Genomic DNA, 12,975 nt, shown 5'->3' with positions numbered 1-12,975 from the left:
ATTACTGACTTATTGCTTCTGTCACTCAATCTGATTGGTGAGAATGTCAATTGTGTGTTCTCACTTCTTCTTACCATAGAGGGTGGGGCATGTGACCCAAACTAACCACATAATTTCTTTCAGGAATTTGATTTTTTTTTCAGGTCATTACATTTCTTTTTTTTTTTTTTTTGCATCTTTATTGGAGTATAATTGCTTTACAATGTTGAGTTAGTTTCTGCTGTATGACAAAGTGAATCAGCTATATGTGTACGTATATCCCCATATCCCCTCCCTCTTGTGTCTCCCTCCCACCCTCCCTATCCCACCCCTCTAGGTGGTCACAAAGCACCGAGCTGATCTCCCTGTGCTATGCAGCAGCTTCCCACTAGCTATCTATTTTACATTTGGTAGTGTATATATGTCCATGCCACTCTCTCACTTTGTCCCAGCTTACCCTTCCCCCCCATGCCCTCGAGTCTGTTCTCTACATCTGTGTCTTTATTCCTTCCCTTCCACTAGGTTCATCAGTACTGCTTTTTTAAATTCCATATATATTCATTCGCATATGGTATTTGTTTTTCTCCTTCTGACTTACTTCACTCTGTATGACAGATTCTAGGTCCATCCACCTCACTACAAATAACTCAGTTTCGTTCTTTTTTATGGCTGAGTAATATTCCATTGTATATATGTACCACTGCTTCTTTATCCATCCGTCTGTTGCTGGGCATTTAGGTTGCTTCCATGACCTGGCTATTGTAAATAGTGCTGCAATGAACATTGGGGTGCATGTGTCTTTTTGAATTATGGTTTTCTCAGGGTATATGCCCAGTAGTGGGATTGCTGGGTCATATGGTAATTCTATTTTTAGTTTTTTAAGGAACCTCCATACTGTTCTCCATAGTGGCTGTATCAATTTAAATACCCACCAACAGTGGAAGAGGGTTCCCTTTTCTCCACACCTTCTCCAGCATTTGTTGTTTGTAGATTTTCTGACGATGCCCATTCTGACTGGTGTGAGGTGATACCTCATTGTAGTTTTGATTTGCATTTCTCTAATAATTAGTGATGTTGAGCAGCTTTTCATGTGCTTCTTGGCCATCTGTATGTCTTCTTTGGAGAAATGTCTATTTAAGTCTTCTGCTCATTTTTGGATTGGTTTGTTTGTTTTTTTAATATTGAGATGCATGAGCTGTTTATATATTTGGGAGATTAATCCATTGTCCATTGATTCGTTTGCAAACATTTTCTCCTATTCTGAGCATTGTCTTTTTGTCTTGTTTATGGCTTCCTTTGCTGTGCAAAAGCTTTGAAGTTTCATTAGGTCCCATTTGTTTATTTTTGTTTTTATTTCCATTACTCTAGGAGGTGGATCAAAAAAGATCTTGCTGTGATTTATGTCAAAGAGTGTTCTTCCTATGTTTTCCTCTAAGAGTTTTATAGGGTCTGGTCTTACATTTAGGTCTTGAATCCATTTTGAGTTTATTTTTGTGTATGGTGTTAGGGAGTGTTCTAATTTCATTCTTTTACATGTGGCTGTCCTGTTTTCCCAGCACCACTTATTGAAGAGACTGTCTTTTCTCCATTGTATATCCTTGCCTCCTTTGTCATAGATTAGTTGACCATAGGTGCGTGGGTTCGTCTCTGGGCTTTCTATCTTGTTCCATTAATCTATGTTTCTGTTTTTGTGCCAGTACCATATTGTCTTGATGACTGTAGCTTTGTAGTATCGTCTGAAGTCAGGGAGTCTGATTCCTCCAGCTCCGTTTTTTTCCCTCAAGACTGCTTTGGCTATTTGGGGTCTTTTGTGTCTCCATACAAATTTTAAGATTTTTTGTTCTACTTCCGTAAAAAATACCATTGGTAATTTGATAGGGATTGTATTGAATCTGTAGATTGCTTTGGTTAGTATAGTCATTTTCACAATATTGATTCTTCCAATCCAGGAACATGGTATATCTTTCCATCTGTTGGTATCATCTTTAATTTCTTTCATCAGTGTCTTATAGTTTTCTGCATACAGGTCTTCTGTCTCCCTAGGTAGGTTTAATCCTAGGTATTTTATTCTTTTGTTGCAATGGTAAATGGGAGTGTTTCCTTAATTTCTCTTTCAGATTTTTCATCATTAGTGTATAGGAATGCAAGAGATTTCTGTGCATTACTTTGTATCCTGCAACTTTACCAAATTCATTGATTAGCTCTAGTAGTTTTTGGTAGCATCTTTAGGATTCTCTATGTATAGTATCATGTCATCTGTAAACAGCGAGAGTTTTACTTCTTCTTTTCCAATTTGTATTCCTTTTATTTCTTTTTCTTCTCTGATTGTTGTGGCTAGGACTTCCTAAACTATGTTGAATAATAGTGGTGAGAGTGGACATCCTTGTCTTGTTCCTGATCTTAGAGGAAATGCTTTCAGTTTTTCACCATTGAGAATGTTTGCTGTGGGTTTGTCGTATATGGCCTTTATTATGTTGAGATAGTTTCTCTCTGTGCCCGCTTTCTGGATGGTTTTTATCATAAATGGGTGTTGAATTTTGTCAAAAGCTTTTTCTGCATCAATTGAGATGATCATATGGTTTTTATACTTCAATTTGTTAATATTGTGTATCACATTGATTGATTTGTGTATATTGAAGAATCCTTACATCCCTGGGATAAATCCCACTTGATCATGGTGTATGATCCTTTTAATGTGTTGTTGGATTCTGTTTGCTAGTATTTTGTTGAGGATTCTTGCATCTATATTCATCAGTGATATTGGTCTGTAATTTTCTTTTTTTGTCGTATCTTTGTCTGGTTTTGGTATCAGGGTGATGGTGGCCTCATAGAATGAGTTTGGGAGTGTTCCTTCCTCCGCAATTTTTTGGAAGAGTTTGAGAAGGATGGATGTTAGCTCTTCTCTAAATGTTTGATAGAATTCACCTGTGAAGCCGTCTCGTCCTGGACGTTTGTTGGTTGGAAAATTTTAAATCACAGTTTCAATTTCATTACCTGGGATTGGTCTGTTCACATTTTCTATTTCTTCCTGGTTCAATCTTGGAAGGTTATACCTTTCTATGAATTTGTCCATTTCTTCCAGGTTGTCCATTTTATTGGCATAGAGTTGCTTGTAGTAGTCTCTTAGGATGCTTTGTATTTCTGCGGTGTCTGTTGTAACTTTTCCTTTTTCATTTCTAATTTTATTGATTTGAGTCCTCTTCCTCTTTTTCTTTATGAGTCTGTCTAATGGTTCATCAATTTTGTTTATCTTCTCACAGAACCAGCTTTTAGTTTTATTGATCTTTGCTCTTGTTTTCTTTGTTTCTATTTCATTTATTTCTGCTCTGATCGTTATGATTTCTTTCTTTCTGCCAACTTTGGGTCTTTTTGGTTCTTCTTTCTCTCGTTCCTTTAGGTGTAAGGTTAGATTGTTTATTTGAGATTTTTCTTGTTTCTTGAGGTAGGCTTCTATAGCTATAAACTTCCGTCTTAGAACTGCCTTTGCTGCATCCCATAGGTTTTTGGATCGTCGTGTTTGCATTGCCATTTGTCTCTAGGTATTTTTTTGATTTCCTCTTTGATTTCTTTAGTGATCTCTTGGTCATTTAGTAACGTATTGTTTAGCCTCCATGTGTTTGTGTGTTTTACATTTTTTTCCCTGTAATTCATTTCTAATCTCATGGTGTTGTGGTCAGAAAAGATGCTTGATATGATTTCAGTTTTCTTAAATTTACTGAGGCTTGATTTGTGACCCAAGATGTGATCTATCCTGTAGAATGTTCCATGCGCACTTGAGAAGAAAGTGTAATCTGCTGTTTTTGGATGGAATGTCCTATATCAATTAAATCTATCTGGTCTATTGTGTCATTTAAAGCTTCTACTTCCTTATTTATTTTCATTTTTGGTGATCTGTCCATTGGTGTAAGTGAGGTGTTAAGTCCCCCACTATTATTGTGTTACTGTTTATTTCCTCTTTTATAGCTGTTAGCACTTGCCTTATGTATTTAGGTGCTCCTATGTTGGGTGCATATATATTTATAATTGTTATATCTTCTTCTTGGATCGATCCCTTGATCATTATGTAGTGTCCTTCCTTGTTTCTTGTAATATTCTTTTCTTTAAAGTCTATTTTATCTGATATGAGTGTTGCTACTCCAGCTTTCTTTTGATTTCCATTTGCATGGAATATCTTTTTGCATCTCCTCACTTTCAGTCTGTATGTGTCCCTAGGTCTGAAGTGGGTCTCTTGTAGACAGCATATATATGGGTCTTGTTTTTGTATCCATTCAATGAGCCTGTGTCTTTTGGTTGGAGCATTTAATCCATTCATGTTTAAGGTAATTATCAATATGTATGTTCCTATGACCCTTTTAAAAATTGTTTTGGGTTTGTTTTTGTAGGTCCTTTTCTTCTCTTGTGTTTCCTACTTAGAGAAGTTCCTTTAGCATTTGTTGTAGAGCTGGTTTGGTGGTGCTGAATTCTCTTAGCTTTTGCTTGTCTGTAAAGCTTTTGATTTCTCCATCGAATCTGAATGAGATCCATGCTGGGTAGAGTAATCTTGGTTGTAGCTTCTTCCCTTTCATCACTTTAAGTATATCATGCCACTCCCTCTGGCTTGTAGAGTTTCTGCTGAGAAAGCTGTTAACCTTATGGGAGTTCCCTTGTATGTTATTTGTCGTTTTTCCCTTGTTGCTTTCAATAATTTTTCTTTGTCTTTAATTTTTGCCAGGTTGATTACTATGTGTCTCGGCGTGTTTCTCCTTGGGTTTATCCTGTAATGGACTCTCTGTTCTTCCTGGACTTGGGTGGCTATTTCCTTTCCCATGTTATGGAAGTTTTTGACTGTAATCTCTTCAGATATTTTCTCTGGTCCTTTCTCTCTCTCTTCTCCTTCTGGGATCCCTATAATGCGAATGTTGTTGCATTTAATGCTGTCCCAGAGGTCTCTAGGGCTGTCTTCATTTCTTTTCATTCTTTTTTCTTTATTGTGTTACATAGCAGTGAATTCCACCATTCTGTCTTCCAGGTCACTTATCCGTTCTTTTGCCTCAGTTATTCTGCTATTGATTCCTTCTAGTGTAGTTTTCATTTCAGTTATTGTATTGTTCCTCTCTGCTTGTGTGTTCTTTAATTCTTCTAGGTCTTTGTTAAACATTTCTTGCATCTTCTCGATCTTTGCCTCGGTTCTTTTTCCGAGGTCCTGGATCATCTTCACTATCATTATTCTGAATTCTTTTTGTGGAAGGTTGCCTATCTCTACTTCATTTAGTTGTTTTTCTGTGGTTTTATCTTGTTCCTTCATCTGGTACATATCCCTCTGCCTTTTCATCTTGTGTGTCTTTTTGTGAATGTGGTTTTTGTTCCACAGGCTGAAGGATTGTAGTCCTTCTTGCTTCTGCTATCTGCCTTCTGGTGGATGAGGCTATCTAAGAGGCTTGTGTAAGTTTCCTGATGGGAGGGACTGGTGGTGGGTAGAGCTGACTGTTGCTCTGGTGGGCAGAGCTCAGTAAAACTTTAATCCGCTTGACTGCTGATGGGTGGGGCTGTTCCCTCCCTGTTGGTTGTTTGGCCTGCAGCATCCCAACACTGGAAACTTCCTGGGCTCTTTGGTGGGGCTAATGACAGACTATGGGAGGGCTCACACCAAGGAGTACTTTCCAAAACTTCTGCTGCCAGTGTCCTTGTCCCCACGGTGAGCCACAGCTACCCCCCGCCTCTGCAGGAGACCCTCCAACACTAGCAGGTGTGTCTGGTTCAGTCTTCCCTGGTGTCACTGCTCCTTCCCCTGGGTCCCGATGCACACACTACTTTGTGTGTGCCCTCCAAGAGTGGAGTCTCTGTTTCTCCCAGTCCTGTCGAAGTCCTGCCATCAAATCCCACTAGCCTTCAAAGTCTGATTCTCTAGGAATTCCTCCTCCCATTACTGGACCCCCAGGTTGGGAAGCCTGACGTGGAGCTCAGAACCTTCAGTCCAGTGGGTGGACTTCTGTGGTATAAGTGTTCTCCAGTCTGTGAGTCACCCACCCAGCAGTTATGGGATTTGATTTTATTGTGATTGCACGCCTCCTGCCATCTCATTGTGGCTTCTGCTTTTTCTTTCAATGTGGGTATCTTTTTTGGTGAGTTCCAATGTCTTCCTGTCAATGATTGTCCAGCAGGTAGTTGTGTTTCTGCTGTTCTCATAAGAGGGAGTGAGAGCGCATCCTTCTACTCCGCCATCTTGGTTCAGGGCCCTGTTTGTTACCTTTTTGTTGATGGCCATTCTGACGGGTCTGAGATCGTACCGCATTGTGGTTTTGATTTGCATTTCTGTGATGGTGAGTGATATTGAGCATCTTTTCATGTGTCTTTTGGCCATCTGTATGTCTTCTTTGAAAAAATATCTGTTTGGGATCTCTGCTCATTATTTAATTGGGTTGTTTGTTTTTTTAGATGTTGAGTTGCATAATTTCTTTGTATATTTGGATATTAACCCCTTATCAGATAAATTGTTTGCAAATATCTTTTCCCGTTCAGTAGGCTGCTTTTTTGTTCTGTTGATAGTTTCCTTCCTGGTTCCAAAGCTTTTTAGTTTGATGTAGTCTCATTTTTTCCCAGAAGAGATGTATTTTATTTTTTTAATTTAATTTTCATTGGAGTATTGTTGATTTACAATGTTGTGTTAGTTTCTGCTGTACAGCAAAGTAAATCAGTTATACATATACATATATCCACTGTTTTTTAGATTCTTTTCCCGTATAGGTCATTACAGAGTATTGAGTAGAGTTCTCTGTGCTATATTAGTTATCTATTTTATATATGGTAGTGTGTATATGTCAATCCCAATCTTCCAATTTATCCCTCTTCCTTTTTTCTCCCTTGGTAACCATAAGTTTGTTTTCTACATCTGTGACTCTATTTCTGTTTTGTAGACAAGTTCATTTGTAGCCTTTTTTAAGATTCCACATGTAAGCGATATCATATGATATTTGTCTTTCTCTGTCTGACTTACTTCACTTAGTACGATAATCTCTAGGTCCATCCATGTTGCTGCAAATGGCATTATTTCGTTCTTTTTTATGGCTGAGTAACATTCCATTGTATATATGTACCACATCTTCTTTTTGCTTTTGTTTCCCCTGCCTGAGGAAACAGGCCTGCTGGTGAGTGGCACTAGGTCCCTGCACTAATAGGCTAGAAGGAGGACTCCAAAATAGTGCTCTTGTGTCCTCTTGGTCCAGTGTCCTCCTGGTAGATGGAGCTCCCCCAAATGGCTGCCACCAGTGTTTATATTCCCTGGGGAAGTCCCAGTTGCCTCCTACCTTTCCAGGAGGCTCTTCAGGATCAGCAAGTGGGTCTGACCCAGGCTCCTCTCAAAGGTTGCCTCCTACCTTTCCAGGAGGTTCTTCAGGATCAGCTAGTGGGTCTGACCCAGGCTCCTCTCAAATTATTGCCTCTGTGCTGGGATTCTGAGTATGTGATTTTGCAGTCCCCCTTTAAGAGCAAAGCGTCTGTTTCCTACAACCCTCCAGCTGTCCAGAAAGCAAGCCGTACTGGCCTTCAAAGCTGACGTTCTGGGGGCTGTATTCTTGGTGCAGGATCTCCGGGCTGGGGAGTCCGTTGTGGGGCTCAGACCCATTGCTTCTTGGGGAGGACCTCTATAATTGTGTTTATTGTCCCATTTGTGGGCCGCCTACTGGGGGTGTGGGTCTTGACTATACTATACTGTGTCCTCCTAATGGTCTCATTGTGGCTTCTTCTTTATATTTTTAGTCGTGGAAAGTCTTTTCTGCTAGTTTTCAGGTTGTTTTCATAGAGATTTGCTCTATAAATAGTTGCAATTTTGGTGTGCCCATGGGAGGAGGTGAGCTCAGGGTCTTCCTACTTCACCATCCTGGCCACACCTCTCATACTAACTTTCATATAAAAATTATCTTGGGGGATATATATATTGACCTATAAACTGCTTTTTGATTATTGTTATATGGATATATTATGATGTGATAGAGGTATAGAACAACACATACTTGATATATGGAAAGATATATTTTCTTTTTCACCATCATAAGCTAACCATGGCAAATCTGATCCAACTAAACGAAGGGCAGTTATCAAGCAAAGAAACAATCACAATTTTTGTTTAATATAAAGCTTACTCCCCAATAATAAAATTGTTTCACCTAATTTATTTATAAATCACAGGCAGAGTAGAGGAATATCATTTATGCATATGATCTCTCACTTCTGAGGATCAATGGAAAGACAAGGGACATAATCATTCAGATACTAAACACATTTTGTCTCCTCACAGGTATAAAATTCTGGCCAAGAACTGCAAAGCCTTTAATAATGACTCCCAGAGATGACTCCTATATAACAAATATCTAGGATCCTTGGAATTTCAGTAAGAGTCTAATAAAAAGTGAAGTCATGAACTTTGGACCTTTATGATGTATAGAGATATCTAGACTTTAAGTGTACAGCCTTTGGGGAAGAGTATTATAGGATTGAAGCTGTCAGAAGAGATCAAGCACTGCCTGATGAACATGAAAAGCTCTGCTAAAGCTTACACAGATTAAGTATCTAGGAACAGTATACTCTTCCATAATAACTTGAGCCAAAAATAGTTAGCAGAAGTGGATAATATAATGAAGTTAAATGTAAAGTAAAATTGGCTTATAGCAACTAGACCTTTTTCATTATCACCAAGTATTTTTTGAGTAGCTGCTTGAATAAGGTACATGGGTTGCAAATAATGAAATTGCACTCTTCCCTTCTCTAGGTGATGAGACAATCCAATTAGGCTTCCAACATCCTGCAGTATATCAACAAAAATAATAAAGGCCCATACTAAAGGTCAGAAGAAAACAATCCTATAACTTGTTGAGGGGGCAAACCAAAAATCAGACTCTGGCATTTATACCTATTTTTCTCTTTTCTGTTCTCTGGAAAGAAAAACACCACCATTTTCTGAGGAACTCATACTTCTCCACACATTAGGTTTAAGGTGGGACTGGTATTCAGTGATTTCTCCCTTTCTCATCACCCTCAAAATCATAGGAGAGTGAATTTAACCCAGTTTTTTATCTGATCACAGTGACTGAGCTAGTTAGAATCCTTTCTAAGCCAGGTAGAGTCTTTCTGGGATTTTATATGTAAAAGTTGAGTGAAAGAAATGTCTCTTCCTCTGAGTCATAATCTAGGATGATATAATGTTGGAGTTACTTCTGGGCATACACCACCCATCTGTTCTCATGTTGGAAGCCATCTGAAGTAGGAGAAAATAGTCAAAACCCAGAGAGCAGCCAGGATGAGAGAGTGAAAGATCAGAGAGCATCATTTAAGTCCTTGGACTCATGTTGTCCTTCCTGGTTATATTACACCTCTCCCACTCCCTCTCCTTTTTTTCATGAACTAGTTTGGGTTGAGTCGTGACTAACATATAGGCAGTGATCCATTAATTGTTTAATTGCAATTTTGATGAGTAATGCAGAAGTTAAAAGTGATAGCATACAATGATTTGATATTGTGCACGATCCTATATAAGCTACATGCAAGTTTCCCGAAAAAAGAAACTGTTTGAGAGGGGGATTTTTAAAATGCCTATTTTAAGTGCTTCATTATATAAATGGGTAAAGTTATGGACACCAGTGTATCTCCTATCGTCAAACAGCAAGTCAGTAGAAGACCTGAAATCCAAATCTGCTTGTAGTTCAATAACCTTTTTCCTGCATTGCTGTGCCAGTGATGAATTTCAACACTGTCTAAGAAACTGTACTGGAATTGCAACCTTCAGTTATGTCTAGACCAAATTATAACAATAAATTCAGTATTTAGATTACTGAAGGGCAGAAACAGATAAAGTCTTCTTTAGTGGACTTGTCTCTTAAATATAGGTCAACAGGAAAGTAAAGGAAAAGTTGTTTGATGGAAAGAATACCTGGGATTTAAATATTTGTTAGTTGCAAAAAAAAAATGACATTCACTTTTTCTGATGTTCAGCTCATCATTAGTCCTATTGTTTCTATTAAAAGCTGTGATGACAAATAGACAATATTATGCATAGAATGTTCTGCCAGTTTTTGGGTTGCTGAACCTCAGTGTCATTCAGTCAGTCAAGTTAAGGGAGAGAGGGAGTCCCTTAATGAGGATGAGCCGGTATAATGTACTTATTAAAGTAATTTGAAAACTCACAGTTTGATTCTCTGGAGATAGCTGGTTGAAAACTTGAGAGATGTAACATAAAAATTGATCATAGACAGTGATTAAAATACTTGCACAGCAAACACTAAAAATGTTATGAAACAGATTTTAATCACCACGGAGTGGTGCTCAGTTAGAAATGGCTTTTTATCAAGTAGTCAAATACCTCCTAATATAATTGGGGATAATGAACAGGACCTCAATATTCTTTGTCAGATTGACTATTGAAATAATAGACTTAGGAATCAGCTGGGAAAGAGCATGACTTTCTCTTAATACCATCATGGCCTTTTCTTCTAAATGAATGGTCACCAGCCTCTCCTACCCCAGCCCTAACGTAGGCAGGAATAAACTGCCCAAGTATGACATGAGCGAGGATGGCAGGCATAGGTAGCTGGAGTAAGAACATAAGTGCTGAATCCAGAATTTCCACCCCCACTGTCACCAGTGCCTCCTGGGCTATAGCCACGTAGAAGAGAACAGAACATGCACAGGGAAGAAACTTCTTTATTCTCTCTGCATTAGATAAGAGGCAAATAGATATGAATTATGTTTTTTTAAAAAAAGCCTTAAATAAAAGGAGTCTGGGTGGAATATAGGCGAGAGAGAGGCACGTTGGGAGAGGTTTAGTAGCTGAAAGGAATTTTACCCATTGGAAACATGGAATTCATTCTTGATGCCTGTCTGATTATCTCCTACATTTAATTCATAATTAAGTCCTATTTTCTCTCTCTCTCTCTTTTTTTTTTTTTTGGCTGCACCACGTGGCTTGTGGGATCTTAGTTCCCCAACCAGGGATTGAACCCTGGGCCCTCAGCAGTGAAAGTGCAGAGTCCTAATCACTGGACCACCAGGGAATCCCCTATTTTCTCTTAAACTTCTTAAATCTGTTCATTTCTTTTAAATACATCTGCAATCACCCGATCGATTCCACCAGGCCACCATCTGTCTTGCCTGGACAGCTACTGAAGCCTCTTGACTCTTTTTCCTGTTTCCACTCCTGTTGCCCTACAATCAGTGGTATGTGTCACAGCTGCCTTGTTCAGGCTCTCAAGAGCCAGTCGTGTACATCACTTTCCAATTCCACCTTTAGTGATACATTGGCAGCTTAAAATTGACCATAGTGGGAATATTCACACAAAGAAATTGGAATATGCTATAAATCAGGACTTCTATTTTTTATTTTTTTGGCTGCATTGGGTCTTCATTGCTACGTGTGGGCTTTCTCTAGTTGTGGCGAGTGGGGGCTACTCTTCGTCATGGTGTGCGTGCTTCTCATTGTGGTGGCTTCTCTTGGTGCAGAGCATGGGCTCTAGGCACGCAGGCTTCAGTAGTTGCAGCACGTGGGCTCAGTAGTTGCGGCACACGGGCCCTAGAGGGTGCGGGCTTCAGTAGTTGTGGCACGTAGGCTCAGTAGTTGTGGTGCACGGGCTCAGTAGTTGTGGCTCGCGGGCTCTAGAGTGCAGGCTCAGTAGTTGTGGCATGTGGGCTTAGTTGCTCCACGGCATGTGGGATCTTCCTGGACCAGGGCTCAAACCCGTGTCCCCTCCATTGGCAGGCAGATTCTTAACCACTGCATCACTGGGGAAGTCCAGGACTTTTAAATATATATTTTCCAGCCAGCTAGTTGAAACATTTACTGGCAGACTGCTGCCTACAATTAGGCATATTCTCCTATATAGCTGCAAAATGATATTTTAAAAACATAAATTATATCATGTCTGTCATCCTCCTGCTTTAAAGTCTGTAGTGACATCCTGTAAAATACAAATTACTTACTGGATTCTCTAGACCCTAAGATATTCTGACCTCTGCCTAACCTGTACGCCTGTTTTCTTCAATAACCCATCTCACTCCAGTCCAGCAACCCTTGTCTGCTTTCTGTCCCTCCAGCCTACCAAGTCCATGGTCTTTGCATGGTAGGGCTGCTCTTCTCCTGGATCTTTGCATAACTGAATCATTCTCATTCAGGTCTCAGGATAAAACTTACCTCCTCAGAGAGGTCTTCCGTGACCATCCAATCTTCATATTATATTGTCTTCTTTTCTTCATAATACTTATATGAAATGTTATGTATTTTTCTATCTCCCCTATTATATAAACAAGGGTCATGCTTTTTAGATCCTTTGCTGTATTCCCAGTGCCTAAAAAATGCCTGGTTCAAAGTAGCAATTCAACACATTTATTGAATTAATTATTAATTGGATGGATGTATGTAATTCACAACTGCACAACATAGTGTCTGACATAACTGTATGTTTGAATAAATGAATGAGTGAATCATTAAATATATTAAGTTAAGAACTAATGATTGAAGTCTTATTTGAATCTCATCCCATTCTCTACTTATATATCTATCAAACCCTAAAGAGGAGAAACCATGCCCAGTGATAATAGTCAGACACTTACGCTGTGAAGCTCAGGAAATACCTCTCAGTTTCCTGGAGGAAAATCTAAAGATAGCCCAGAGCTTTAATCTCATGTTATTGATTCTGCAGACTTGTAAGTTGTAGAGAGTGAAATGATCTATGCCCGAAGTTTAGATTGTTTTGTTCCCTAAAACATGATTTTTTAAGAACTCTCTTTCAATTTTGATTTAAGAAATGAGATCTCAAAAAAAAACCCTTTTTACAGAGTATTTATTTATTATAAGCATTTAGAATCTCTATAAGATTTCCTGACATTCATGCCGTTTTGACTGCTTCTAATGAGTTTGACAAAAACTAAAAATGAGAATCACAGTAAGTTTTGAAATATATATGCACGATCCTATAAGCCATCCAGATATACAGAGGTTACACCAGCATCTGGGCGTATGGCTCTCTCCCCCGA

The 12,975-nt window shown here is 38.9% G+C and overlaps 1 long non-coding RNA gene across 3 annotated transcripts in view; it reads left to right on the top strand.

The window, feature by feature from the left end:
- The window catches only part of LOC309659948, a 369,679-nt gene that overhangs the window by 26,354 nt on the left and 330,350 nt on the right, over positions 1-12,975 (top strand). The window lies entirely within an intron of this gene.

The sequence above is a fragment of the Balaenoptera physalus genome (genome assembly GCF_965194825.1).
Source record: "Balaenoptera physalus genome assembly, chromosome: 4".
Taxonomy (NCBI): Eukaryota; Metazoa; Chordata; class Mammalia; order Artiodactyla; family Balaenopteridae; genus Balaenoptera; species Balaenoptera physalus.
Note: the sequence above shows the minus strand (reverse complement) of the source record. Positions and strands in the feature narration are given on the sequence as shown.